A 13,877-nucleotide genomic window follows, 5' to 3' on the forward strand; every position below is an offset into this window, starting at 1 on the left:
CATACTAAAACACAGCTCAATATCTGCAAGTGTTTAGAAAAAAATGTGGAAAACTTTAATTTTTTTCTGGACGGACAGAGTGCAAATGTAAAGTCTACTTTGGTCAAAGCCGTTAAGGAACTAATAAATGTTCCCACTTTTAAATAGAAAATCATAATTTCCCAATTTTTTATTTATATAATGGATAAAAAACACCATATGAGGGATAGTACCCCAAACGGGAGGTTAACTCTTATTTCAGGTCTTGTTCCCAACCTGCAAAATGACAAACAAGAAGAAAATAGATGATATGGAAGTGTCAGATAATACTCACTACATAATTAATTGATGATAATCAGGTGACATTTAATAGATCGAAGTAAGTCCCTTGCCTAATTGATTTTTACCAATTTTTATGGCTTTTTTTCAATATGTAATAGATTATATCCATAATATGTTACATTTGGAATTAACCCTTATTTTCTTAATCATATGTTTTGCAGTTCTTTGGGGTGTTAATGTTAATTAATAATTTTGTAGGAACTCCATATTCATCTACAGAGCTGCATCATTACAGAAACCAGCTTAGACAATCTGGTGGTGTCAAAAGTCCCTGTGATAGCACCTCCATTTCTGACTCATTGTTTTAAAACTTTGATGATTTGTAAGTACAAATTAATCTTAGAAAGGACGGAGTTTCCTAGAAAACAGTCTAAGGGGTTAATTTTTTGGGAGGGGGACTTCAGTGTTAAAAAATTAACAATTAAGGCTTGTTGTTATTGATATTGGGGTTTATAGCCTAACCGTTTTCAAATAAGAAACCTAAAAGGGCCATAAAAAGCATTTGTTAGAATTCAACTTCAGAACTCCAGTACAAGCATAGGAATGTCTGTGATATTGTTTCTTAATATTCTATACAATGGTCAGACTTGGATAGATTTTGGGGATAAAGATTTGAACAGAAATTAGGGGCCAGAAACATGCATTTTCTTGATGCCCAAACAATATCTTGACTATTAGGGAATGAATCTCTTTGAAATTGTATTTCAAGGTGATATACATGTACAATGTACCACCAAATGAAGAGTGGGATTGATTTTTGGGGTTTAGACTTGAATCTTGTAGGATAAAGGGGCCTGAAATAATCATTTCCTTATTTCTGAATATTAACTTCGGCTCCTGCGTATGGAGTGTTCATATCACAACTCATACGTTATAAGCTTGCCGAAACTACGCAGACTTTTTGTATCGCGCTAGAACTCTAACAAATAGGCTTCTGGAACAGGGTTATGTTGCTACAAGATTGAAGTCATCACTACAGAAATTTTATGGTCGTCATCATGAACTCGTGGATCGTAATGGTGTATCCATAAGCACCATGAAAACTGATTTATTCAACGGGTCATAGTTTTTCTTTCCTTGTTTGTCTACCCCGGACTTGACTTTTTATGAGCAACCGAGCGGGTGTTTCTAGAAAAGCAGAGGACGCTACCCTACCGGTGCACCTGGTCCATGCTCCCAGTTTTTAGTTGAGTCCGAGTTGCTCATTTACTTTTGTTACTTGTATGTATGATTTAAGTTACTTTATGTTCTTTGTTGTGTATGTCTGTTTTCCATGTCTGGTCTTTGTCCCTGCATCACATTCTTTTGATTACCGCTATAACCTTGGTTTTACTACAAGGTGTCATACCAAGAGTAAAGACTGGGATTGATTTTTGTTGTTGTGACTTGCGCCAAGTAAGAATAAGGGGTCACAACTAGGCCATGAAAAAAAAGTATTTTTTTATGATTTATGGACAATAACTCTAGTGAAAGGAAATGGATCACTTTGAAATTGTACCTCAAGGTGCCATTTTCCTCAGGAAGTTGGGATTAATTTTTACAGGGTTTTACTGGAACCATTTTGGAATAATTGCAAAAAAGTGACCAAATTGGTTCCGGTCAAACTTTTATCCTGTGTCAAATATCTAATCATAATCAAATTTCGTAACTGTGTCGAGTTTAAATGGTGTGTCCATACTTGCTCCAAATTTTCAGGGTTCAACCTCTGCAGTCATATCAAGCTGCACCCTGCAAATTAGAGTTTACCTTCAATTTTGTTAAGTAGCTTGCAGCAATACAACTTGAATAGAATTGATTCTATAGTTGAGCGTAAAAGGAGGGTTAATTGTATAATTTCATTTTGGGTATTGGAATTGAATTTTTCGAAAGAGTGAAAATGTGTACTCATTGGGTAAATGTTACCATGCTCACCAAGGTTGTTTGATTCAACCATCTCTCAGGGGCCAATTGTGTAAAATTTAGCAGTTTGTTTCCAAATTTTGAACTTAACCCCTTTATTCTGCCTCCCAAAAATGGCATATTGAATGAAAATCACAATATTAACCTAAAATCCCAATTCCTTATTTACCCTGAAAAAGTCCTTGGTCTGCTACTCAAATCAACAACATTGTCCTTATTTCAAGGGTTGCAAAAAGAAACTTGTTTAGGTAATGTGTTTTTCACATATATACACATGTACATGTACATAACTTTTTTTAACTTGAAAAAATCGATCATGATTTTTAAAACATTGTAGTAGTTGCTTTAATTGATTAATTTAATTTTTATCATATAATCCTAACACATTGAATTAGATCCAAATGGCCGTCCATATTTTATTTACTAAAGAGAAAGTGAAAGTAGCCATAAATAGAATTGAAAGTAGTCCCAATATAAATGGCTTCAATTTAAATTCATTTTGATTAATTAACTTGTTACAATTAAGTATAGTTTTAAGATTTAGAATCCGTTAAAAAGGGTAACTTTACAACCCTATCGGTACCCTTGGCTACCTTGATTACTCTTTCACTAGATACATGTTTGATAAATATTTTTGTTTACTTTTTATAGGTAAATATGGACTTACAAAAAATGTGTATTTAATGGCAGTCTGGCACATTTATATGCAAGATTCAAGGATTACAGTAATGGAAAAATGTTTTCGCTAGAATTCTAACAAATAGGCTTCTGGAGCAATGTTATGTTGCTACAAGACTGAAGTCATCACTACAAACGTTTTATGGTCGTCATTATGAACTCGTGGATCGTTATGGTGTATCCATTTGCACCATGAAAACTGATTTATTCAACGGGTCGTAGTTTTTCTTTCATCGTTTGTCTACTCCGGACTTGACTTTTTATGAGCAACTCCACGGGTGTTTCTGGAAAAGCAGAGGACGCTTATCCTACCGATGTACCTGGTACATGCTCCCAGTTTTTAGTTGAGTCCGAGTTGCTCATTTGCTTTTGTTACTTTGTATGTATGATTTTAGTTACTTAATGTTATTTGTTGTGTATGTCTGTTTTCCATGTCTGGTCTTTGTTCCTGGATTGCATTCTTTTGATTACCGGTTTAACATTGGTTCCCTTGATTACGCTTTTACTTATTATAATGTTGACACACTCACAACCTAATATTAAGTTTCTTTTGTTGTTTTTTTTTGTTTTTGCTTTTTTTAAGCTATCCAATATATATTTATACTTGTTCAGACCATTAAGTCATTCAATGCTTTAAAACTTTTGTCATAACTCCATAACACAAAGCTACCATTTACCATTCATCAAAACTGTGGCGAAGTTTCATTCTCGTACAAAATCAGTTTTCAACGATTTTATTGGCACCAAAACTTTGCATGTATTGTTAGCATTCGTCACAATTTCTAATTTGGATAATTATCATCGATTTAGATATTACGTGTATTAAAACCGTTTATACTTTTGACAATTATGAATATTTCTCAAAATCAATAAATTCTTGCAATTTGTCTACAAAACAAAGTATATAGTTGTATAGGAGAAACGCAGAATATTTTGAGTATCAAAAGTACATAGTATATTTAAAAATCTCAATTTATTTTCATTTAATTAGATACATACCAAACTCAAATTTTCAAAAATCTAATCAAATACTACTCTGTGTATTTTAAGTGAAAAAAAATTGTTTTAACGATCTTTGGTAAAGATATTGATCTTTACCTTTATACAGTAAAGAATTTCAACATTAAAATATGTATAAAACGTTATTTGTATACCTCTACATATATTAAAACCAATAGGATTAGATATAAGTATATATATAGGTTTTGCTATCAGTGTATACCTCGAGGATTTGTCATAAGTATAGATGACGTATTATCTTTAAACAATCCTAATTTCGGGGATTTGATATATCGCATCTACCCCAAAGAACATGAGATAAGGGATACTACAGACACTGTAAAGTCAGCCTCATATCTTGACATTCACTTAGAAATCGATGTTAAAGGAAAACTATTGACCAAACTTTACAACAAACGTGATGACTTTTCATTCAGATTTGTCAACTTTCCTTTCATCTGTGGCAACATCTCTTCAGCACCTGCATATGGGGTGTTCATATCACAACTTATACGTTATGCCAGAGCTTGCCGAAACTACGCTACAACTCAACCAAATAGGCTTCTGGGACAGGGTTATGTTGCTACAAGATTGAAGTCATCACTACAGAAGTTTAATGGTCTTCATCATGAACTTGTGGATCGTTATGGTGTATCCATCTGCACCATGAAAACTGATTTATTCAACGGGTCATAGTCTTCCTTTCCTCGTTTGTCTACCCCGGACTTGACTTTTTATGAGCAACCGAGCGGGTGTTTCTAGAAAAGCAGAGGATGCTTACCCTACCGGTGCACCTGGTACATGCTCCCAATTTTTAGTGGCCCGAGTTGCTCATTAACTTTTGTTACTTTGTATGTATGATTTTAGTTACTTAATGTTATTTGTAATTTGCGATGCAAAGTTGACAATTCTAACATCGTTGGGAATTTTTCAGACCTTTCTATATATATATATATATATTTGTATAGGTTTTGCTATCAGTGTATTACTCTAGTTTTTACTCTCAATTTACACTTTTAGTCTGTGCTATCGCAAATTCCATATTTTTTATGCGATCAAGGTTTTGTTATATATGTAAACATCTAGTGTTTTTTTTTATCCGTAAATTCTTCTAGGTTTTGCTTTTCTGAGTATGCATCTAGATAAGCTATCCTTGTAATTTTCTTGGTTTTGCTAACAGTGTTAACCTCATGAATTGTTTTTACTGCATTCCGTTAGTATTTTTGTTATTGTATTCCTAAGTTTTGCCAGCAGGGTATAACTCTATGTTGTTCGATCGGTTTATTCCAGGTTTTGCTTTTATTGAATTACAGGAAGTTTGCTATCAGCGTATGTTCCTGGTTTTTCTATGAGTGTATTACAAAATTTGTATTACTATGTTTTGCTATAAACGTTTATATTTTGCTTTGTTATCTGTGTATTCCTCTATGTTTAGCTATCAGTGTACTCCTCTAGGTTTTGCCATCAGCACATTCCTCTAGGTTTTGATATCATTGTTTAACTCTGGTCTTCGTTATCAGTGTACCTTTCTGATCCTCTTCGTACTGGATAATACATTTAGGATTTCTGTAAGGACTCTAGGTATTACCAGTTCGTCTGCTTTTAACATTTCTGACTGTTTCTGATTAAATTCAGGTGCTTTCCAATCTTTTAAAGTCTTAATTGCTTTGGTTGCTTTTTCCAGTATATAACTGTCAGCTTCTATATCTAGTACTTCTGCTGATAGTGTGATGCTTGCCTGTACCAAGATATCCTCTATGTTTAATACCCTTTCAAAATGTTCTTTCCGACAGGTAAGTTATTCGTATAAACTGCAAGACTTTGTACCATCTGATTTCTTGACTTTTGTTTCAGCTGTTTTATAGCGACCACTTAAAGTTTTGGATATACGGCATAATGTGCGCATGTCTTGCCTTGCCGCTGCTTCTTCTTCCTCTGCTGCTTACCTCTCGATGTAATCCATCTTGTCATTTCTTGCACTCTTTCTTACTTCTTTGTCTTTCTTAGCATAGGTAACTATTAGCCTCTGCTGTAATCTAGGTGATTGCGTGGCAAGTAGTTTACTCTTAGTTGTTTTTCTCAATCTGATCTTGTCTCATGTTTCAGTTGTTATCTATTCCTCTTTATTTCTTCTCATCAGTCCCAACGTTTTTCCCTGCTTACACCAACATCATGCTGAAGTCATCAAGGCTTATTTCGTTCTGTTGGTCTTGAAGTACTTCAAATATGTTTCTAACCCTCATTTTGAATGCCTCTCTCACCTTAGAGTCTCTAAGTTTCTTTGTATCCAGAAGTGGTGTTTTCTGTTCTCTATTCCTTGTTTTTCCTTAGCTTTAGTTTTATTTTACCAGAACAAGTACATGATTGCTCCCAACATCGGCACCTCTCAAGACTCTTGCATCTTGTAACGATCCTCTCCACCTTTTTTCTGATAATGATATGATCGATTTGGTTTTAAGTGTGTCCGTCTGTGGATGTCCATGTCATTTATGGATGTTGATATGTTGGAAGATGTTACCTCCTATCATAAGCTGATTTTCCTGGCAAAAGTTTAGTATCGTTGTTGTTGATGGTTTCACATCCTTGTCCCCCTATTATGTCCTCTAAACCTTTATTCTTTGATGCCAGTTTAGCATTTAGAACTCCTACTATGACGAATACATCGGGCTGGCATTTTATCTTTGACTTTCTGCAGCTGATCGTAAAAAGTTTCTTTCTCCACATCCTCAACACCTTCAGTCGGGGAGTAGCATACCAATACAGTCATCGTGACATACTTTGAGTGAAATCTTGCTGATAGAATTCTGTCACTTGTTGGTTTTCATCCATTCATACATCTGGTTGTTTTGATGTTTGTTATTAGACCTACTCCTTTGCTGTGATGGTCATCCTCCGTCCTGAGCAGATAATTTGATGCCCTGTCAGTTTTTGTCCAGTTCATCTTGTTTCAAAAACTTCTAGCATCTCGACGTTATTGATGTCCACCAATTGAAAATTTGTGTTAACTTTTAAGTTTGGTAGAGGATGCGTACATTCCAAGCATCAAACTCTACACATATCTTTGAGGTAAGAATATTTGCTGTCGGGGTGTCATCCGTCATGTCTCCAGTAACCTGGATCCTGGGCTAGTTTACCCAGTTTTGGTCTATGTAGCGTATTTCCTTTTACGTGGTTGGGTTGCTGGCCCCACGGACAACCATCCTCCTTTCTCATCCGGGCTTTTTGACGGCCATAGCAAAGTATACACTATCAGTGTATGCCTCTAGGTTTTGTTATCAGTGTACAAATCTAGGGTTTCCTACCATTGTATGCTTTAGGTTTTGCTACCAGTGTTTATCACTAGATTTTGCTTTTAGTTGCAATGTTATATTTATTGGTTTTATCTCCCTTTATATTTTGTTTTTAATTCACTTTAAAATACTTAATACAGATAAGGCTGTGTTTGAACGGCAAACATCCTATGGTCCATCACAGAAAATAATGTGTGTAATTTAATTTCGTTAATCAATTATTATAATCAGTGATATTGGCGATTCACAGTGGTTATCATACTTTGTAAGTATATGCATGCATACGCTGAACAATCTATACAAAATATTGGAAATCAACTTTAAAAAAAATAATGAGAAAATTTGTAATGAATCAAACACATTTGACTATTTTTGTTGCAAACAATGGTAGTAGCAGTGCGGATGTCTTTGGTTTTATGCGATCCTATACAAAGTCATATCTAAGACTAAACGTGGTATGTAGAAAAATGACCTTTTGTAATTAATTCTTTGCTTGATGTCAACGATGTATGTGCTTTCTAAGGTATTCTAAAATGAAATTAACATAAATTTATCGACGTTAACTCACCAATTACAAGACAAAGAAACGGTATGTAAGGAACGTTAGTTATAGTGTCCATGATACTCATGCCTTGAGAAGTGATTGAGCAAGAACATGAAAATGAATTACCTTCAAAATACATCATAATTATACTTAATTAAATAAAATATAACGGGAATGTATATGGCGAATATGTCAGAGACAACAAGCCAGTCAGAATTGAAAAATGTCAGGTCAAGGCCACTCATGGGTCTTCAATGAACGACAAGGAAACCCTTACTCCACAGGGCAGGCTGCAATTATACACATGTATAGCGAAATAGTTGTCCATATATACTAAAGCAACATGAAATCAAACTGAAAGTGAAACCGACAGAAAACATACTGAGGCCAGAATTTCATGACTTAAGACAGGCATAAAATGCGGCGGGGTTAAAACAACTTGTGATCACAACCCTCCCTGTTGACATCTGGACACTGTAGTAAAATATTACACAATTAATTACTCAAAAAAAATCAGGTAAAAATGTCTGAGCCCTTGTTAAAACAGAAATAAAGAAACGTTACACAAAAACAAACAAAGGAGTGCTAGTTATTCACTGACGTACCTCCTCCATACCATTTGAAACCCACAAAAAACAAGTCACCATCGTATTAAAAATTGTTTAAAAATAAACAAATTTACGGTCCATTTTGAAAAAAGCCTTACACCTTAATCACTTGACCCCAGATTTTAGAAATAAATTTCTCTTGGTCCATCATATTTGATTCAATTTGTTATCTTTCTACGCTGGTCTGATTTGTACATAGTCACTCATAATGATCAAATTTGTAAGTATATTAATACTTTTGATACTTGACAATTTCACCGACATGTGCATGCGGAATAAAACCTTCTTGACATTTTAATAGATTTCGTTCTCATGTTTAAGATGACATTTGATAGACAATTTTATTTGATTGCTTTATTTTTAATTCATTCGATTACTAAACTTCAACTGTTGTGCGGATTTGATTCACATCATAAATGCACTCTGCATTGTAGCTAATGTGAGCGAATACCTCGGCCTATTATCCATTCAAACTTTTTAATCGGCACATGCGAATACGAATAAATCGATAGACAAAAGCGGTAATCAGATGAAGTTTTCAAAATCAACTAAATTTTGCAATGTCTAAATTAACAAAGAAACTGTTTTATGAATAAAAAAAAATGTTGTTTTATTTGTTGCTTTGTCCTCAAAGTCATCGTTGCTTAATACTGACAAAATTTTAGTACGATTACCTGTTAACTCTTACTATTCCTCGCATTTATATCATATCAATGAGCATTTTAAGTTGTATTTGTTCCATGTTTAAAAATATCGATGACAGTAGGACAGATTAGTAATGTTACATGGGTAAAGGAGTTTTGATTTCATGTACTATATTGTTGATTAATTTCTTGAGGGGTTAGTTGGTAAAATCCAACTATGTATTACTTTGCTATCGGACCAAAAATTGAATTCATAGTACTTGACGTTGTCCGATAAATGTCTCACTAGACTTGTAAATATTTGTAACTTTATGTCGGCGGTTGTATTTTCGACTGACTCTGTGAAGTATCATTTTCTTTTCTTGATACACAACGTACAAGTGTTGTCTAAGCATCTTTAAAAGCGAAAAATATTCCAATTAAAGTGATCCACTATTCTGTGTGCAATTTTAGAAGTGAAAATGTGGTCCCAAAAAGTACAATGGTAAGTAAATATGTATTGATAAGTTGCTAGAAAAAATGTGTGATGTCGTCGTGCGTAAATTTACTTCTAAGAACACATTTCCGTTATTCTCAGTTTTTGAAAATGTGCTCATCCATTTGATGCTTACGGTACGGTTGAATGGTCATTTCAACTATTATTGTGTGTATCTTAAATACAGTTACAATTGTAAACGAACCAAACTGGAGTCGTAGAGGAGTTTTGTTTTCTCTGTGATGAGGTATATGGCGCACTTTGTGATTTGAGTTTTCAATGGTTTTCTCTGGAAAAAGCTCTTCTTAACGTATGCAATGACTTTGTTATTTACTTGATATATCTGAAAATTCTGAAGCTTTGTAATACTAGTTCATGTGTGATTGATGTTTTTTATGGTTATTTTTGTCCATTTTTTATGATTTTTCTTCAATAATTTTCATTCGGTGTATTTTCAAAAAGGTATAATGTTTACTTCCTACTGTTTTTGTTGTAATAGGACATTAAAAACATCGATACGTAATGATTGACGTAGTAATTACCTGTCCTTGTAATCTGTCCTGAAAGTAAATATCAAAGCCGTGATTTTAGTGCATTGGATCATGGCTCTTGAATCACTTGGTTCTCAACTACGTTTATATCCAAATAGGAATCTGAAACAAAAGAAAAAAAACAATCATATATATTGCAAATTACGATATGCCGTACACGTGTTTCAAGGAATAAACTCTCATCAGCAGAATTAGAATGAAATATATTAAAAGATCTCAATTACAAAATACATTGTAGGCTGACATTTTCCTTCCATTGGGGTTTTTGTCTCTTTGACATATATATCATACATATTCTCGTTATACAAGAAAACAAAATTATCGAAGTATGAAGCTAAATCCATAAATGAGAGGTTCTACCATTTGCAATACAAAGATTGAAGCCTTAGTAGTTTAGGTAATTTGTGTATTCTTATCTTATACATATATACAAAGTTGTTTAGAAAAAATATCGTTACAAAATAAATCACGTTTAATAAAATATCATGGCAATATTGTAAGTGTCAGAATTTTTGTAGTCCTAACATTGGATTTATTCCCCTTTTAACACGCCCGCCTCCTTGTTCTATCCTGCAGTTAAACAAAGTCAACTTCATATTTCGATATTCGTAAATCAACACCAACAGCTATCATATTGTAAAAAAATAATCCACCAAACAGGAATAGAAATGCATCTTCAAAGAGCGTTTTTAACACAGAAAATACAGGGAAGAAAGGGAAATCTGGTGAGGACAGAAAGGGGAAATCACTGACACGCCGCGCTGAATCAATGCCTAACGCTCCAAGAAATCAGTGCCGGTCACCAGTTAGTGAATGATAAAACTCAAAGTGTCCCAACTTCAGCACCTGTTACAGAAGAGGTTTGCAGTTTAAGAGACCAATTGATGTCACCCTAAGTTGATGCAAGTACTACAGGGACAGCAGATGTTGTTCTACAGCTACCAGTGGAACACCTTCTTGCCCGGTGTAATTTGGCAGTTTGGAATTAGCGTGTCACCTTCTCAGTTATTGCCGGATTTATTTTGCGTGACCGTTTTTCATTCACTTTATGTTTACCTATCTTTGAGGTCTTTTACTAATGTTACAATAACAAGACCATCTCTGATTATGGCGGCGTTCAATGATCATTATAATAAATGACGCTTAACTATTATATAAAACAACACAATTATATGTTTGATATTGAACCGGTCAAAGTAGGGTAAGGGTTACACAGAACAAGTTAAAAATACTTCATCTCCTATAGTTTGGTTATAAAGTGCATACATGATGTCAACACCCTGCTTACTACAGGTAACTTAAGACTAAGACGGAAAACCAATTGGTTGCTGCCTAAGTAAACAAACATTTTAATTTAACTTACTCCACATTAGACGTTGTATGCAAGAAGAAGCGCATCATTGATATTTATGCAAAATTCCTCTTTAATTATAGCTTTGGTGGCATTTGTGGTAGTGTCCGATCAATAATACTGATTTAATTTTCTCGTCCCCATCTTGACGAATCTGAAGTTTGGTTTACGAAATTTAGACCCTTTTTGTACTCATCCCAAATGTGAATGTATGTGCGAGTGTTTAAGGAAAAAATAGAGTTATCTCTAAGTGACAAGATAATTTAAATTAGTTAGTAGATAACCTTTGTATTGCAAATTGTCAATGACAGTGTAAACACAGATCAAATAGTACAAGCTAGCTCTTTTAAAAATGAGATCCTAACTGGAATACTATATAGACGTACTTGAATATTTTGAACTTATTTTTTTTTGTTTTCATTTGATTATATATGTTACACATAGATATCCACTTCACATTATTAACCCCGTGCAGGTCCGGGTGTTAAAAGAATAGGCCTGCAGCAGCGCTAAGCTTGTCGTAAAAGGCGACTAAATAGTGCTCAGAACTCTAGCCGGGGGCTAGGGCGCTTTGTCCATAGAGCAACTGGGATGTGTGCCCCAGGTAGTGGAATGGGGTACCCCTGGCGTGTTACATGCTGGGGTTGTCCGGCTATAATACGGAAAACCTGACCGCAAACCATAGTGGTGCACCGTGTTGGGAAAGGTGCCATGTTCCTCGCACGTTAAAGAACCCTACTGTGGTATTCTCCCGGAGTAGGAACCATAGGGCTCCGCCACAGGAGGCTAAATTGCCCGACCTTACCCATCCCTCCCTATTTCCAATGGCAATCAATATTTGTCGACCCCATTGTCCTTGTGTCCCATCCCTTTTTCATTTCATCATCATTTCATGTTCATTTTGTCGTCAATTTCATGTTCATCGTCTGAGGGTGGCTGAAATATTGCTGCTCGGACGTTAAACCCCAACAAACAAACAAACAAACTTTCACATTATTTTATCTTTCACTTTGACATTCATCTTTTTTTTCAGACGAATATTAACATAATTACGTCATAACACATTATTATCGCTATTTTGTTTAAAATCTCTTTGATCTTGCTATACGATAATTTTCAAACTCACGCTAGTCGAGTGAGAATGAAAATTATCGCTAGTTTCTATGTCCCTGCGTGACATACGAGCAACAGCGCAAGAATATTTGACGACTATATGTTTGTTTACTGCGTATGAAATATGGCTAATTTGTGGAAAAATTTTCTAGTCTATAATTGAAAATGATTAAATACAGTATCTGACCCGATTAGAATGAATGAATCCCAAAATTGTTACACAAATTTTTAACGCGACTATCATAATTAACCGATTTTTTTTAAATGTGTATCACAGCTGCACAATATTCGTGACGTCACGTAGCACATCGGTGAAAAATAGCCCCAAAAGGAAATTTTGCAGCGCTTATAAAACTTACATATGTAGGTCAAGAAAACTGGAAATAAAAGAAAACTAATACCTTACAATTCAGCAAAACACTCCCTCTCGTTAAAAAAAAATATTAAATAATCTAATATGGTCGTCATAAGACTATCTCTACAACGTCAACCTTCAAATAACTTTATTGTGCATCTAAGTAATGGAAAAATAATGGCACATTCAAGGCCACTCTGCTCTGATTGAAATAAATCTTGAATTCTGTAAAGATAAATCAGAGTATTGTAAACCCGCTGTTTAGTATTTGGTATCAGAACATTTTTGTTGCTCTGTATAATATAAGATACGAAATGCTTCAATATCTTGCTTCTTGCTTCAAAATTCCGAAAAGACTGTTGGAATTTCTCTGAAATAAATTATCATTTCAATATAATTTCAACAATTACTCCATTAGCAGTAATTTTTTAGCATATGTAGATCTAAAATATATAAATATATAAAAAGTATTCTAACAAAATTATTTTAAACAATTTTGGAATAGTTCTAAACTAACATATATAATTAGAACAATTCTTTATAGATGCTACTTACCGAAAAAATAATTACAGCCACTTTACCAAAAATGGTTCAGTCTAAAGTTGCATGTTTGAATTCTATTTGTCAGCCTTTATTATGCAATACTATCATCGATTTAATGTTCTGTGTACAAGTAAAATATAGCGAAATTCCGGTGTTTACATGTCGTAGTTGTCAGATCTGCCACAGTTTATTGACATTTATAAAGATACATTTTTTACACGATTACCATAATAGCGGAGTTACATTTTTTCACATAAATGATGTATTTAATTATATCAGCGGGATATGTTTACAGTTCTAAATGGCAGTTTCTCTCGTCAACGATTATGTCTGAAAACTAGCACCCAAGAAATCCTAAATTAGACCAACATGTAATAAATACTATAAAATATTCGAAGCCTATGTTCAATTTTGAAGGAAATAGAATGAGTCATAGAAACGCTTTACTAGGTATATTATTATTGTCAGTTTGTGTGTAACTGGCTTTAAATTAAGAAGAATGCCAA

General features: G+C 34.1%; 1 long non-coding RNA gene across 1 annotated transcript; it reads right to left on the minus strand.

Annotated features, from left to right (window-relative positions):
* Positions 1-4,075: 4,075 nt before the first annotated feature.
* On the minus strand, positions 4,076-13,615 carry LOC148622452 (uncharacterized). Its single transcript, XR_015920650.1, has 3 exons — positions 13,384-13,615; positions 10,001-10,111; positions 4,076-7,715 (listed from the first exon to the last, which is right to left on the minus strand). It is a non-coding gene; the product is annotated as an uncharacterized LOC148622452 (long non-coding RNA).
* Positions 13,616-13,877: the final 262 nt, after the last annotated feature.

Source organism: Perna viridis, chromosome 3, assembly GCF_037379345.1.
Source record: "Perna viridis isolate PV_CMFRI_1.1 ecotype Kerala chromosome 3, ASM3737934v1, whole genome shotgun sequence".
NCBI classification, from domain to species: Eukaryota; Metazoa; Mollusca; class Bivalvia; order Mytilida; family Mytilidae; genus Perna; species Perna viridis.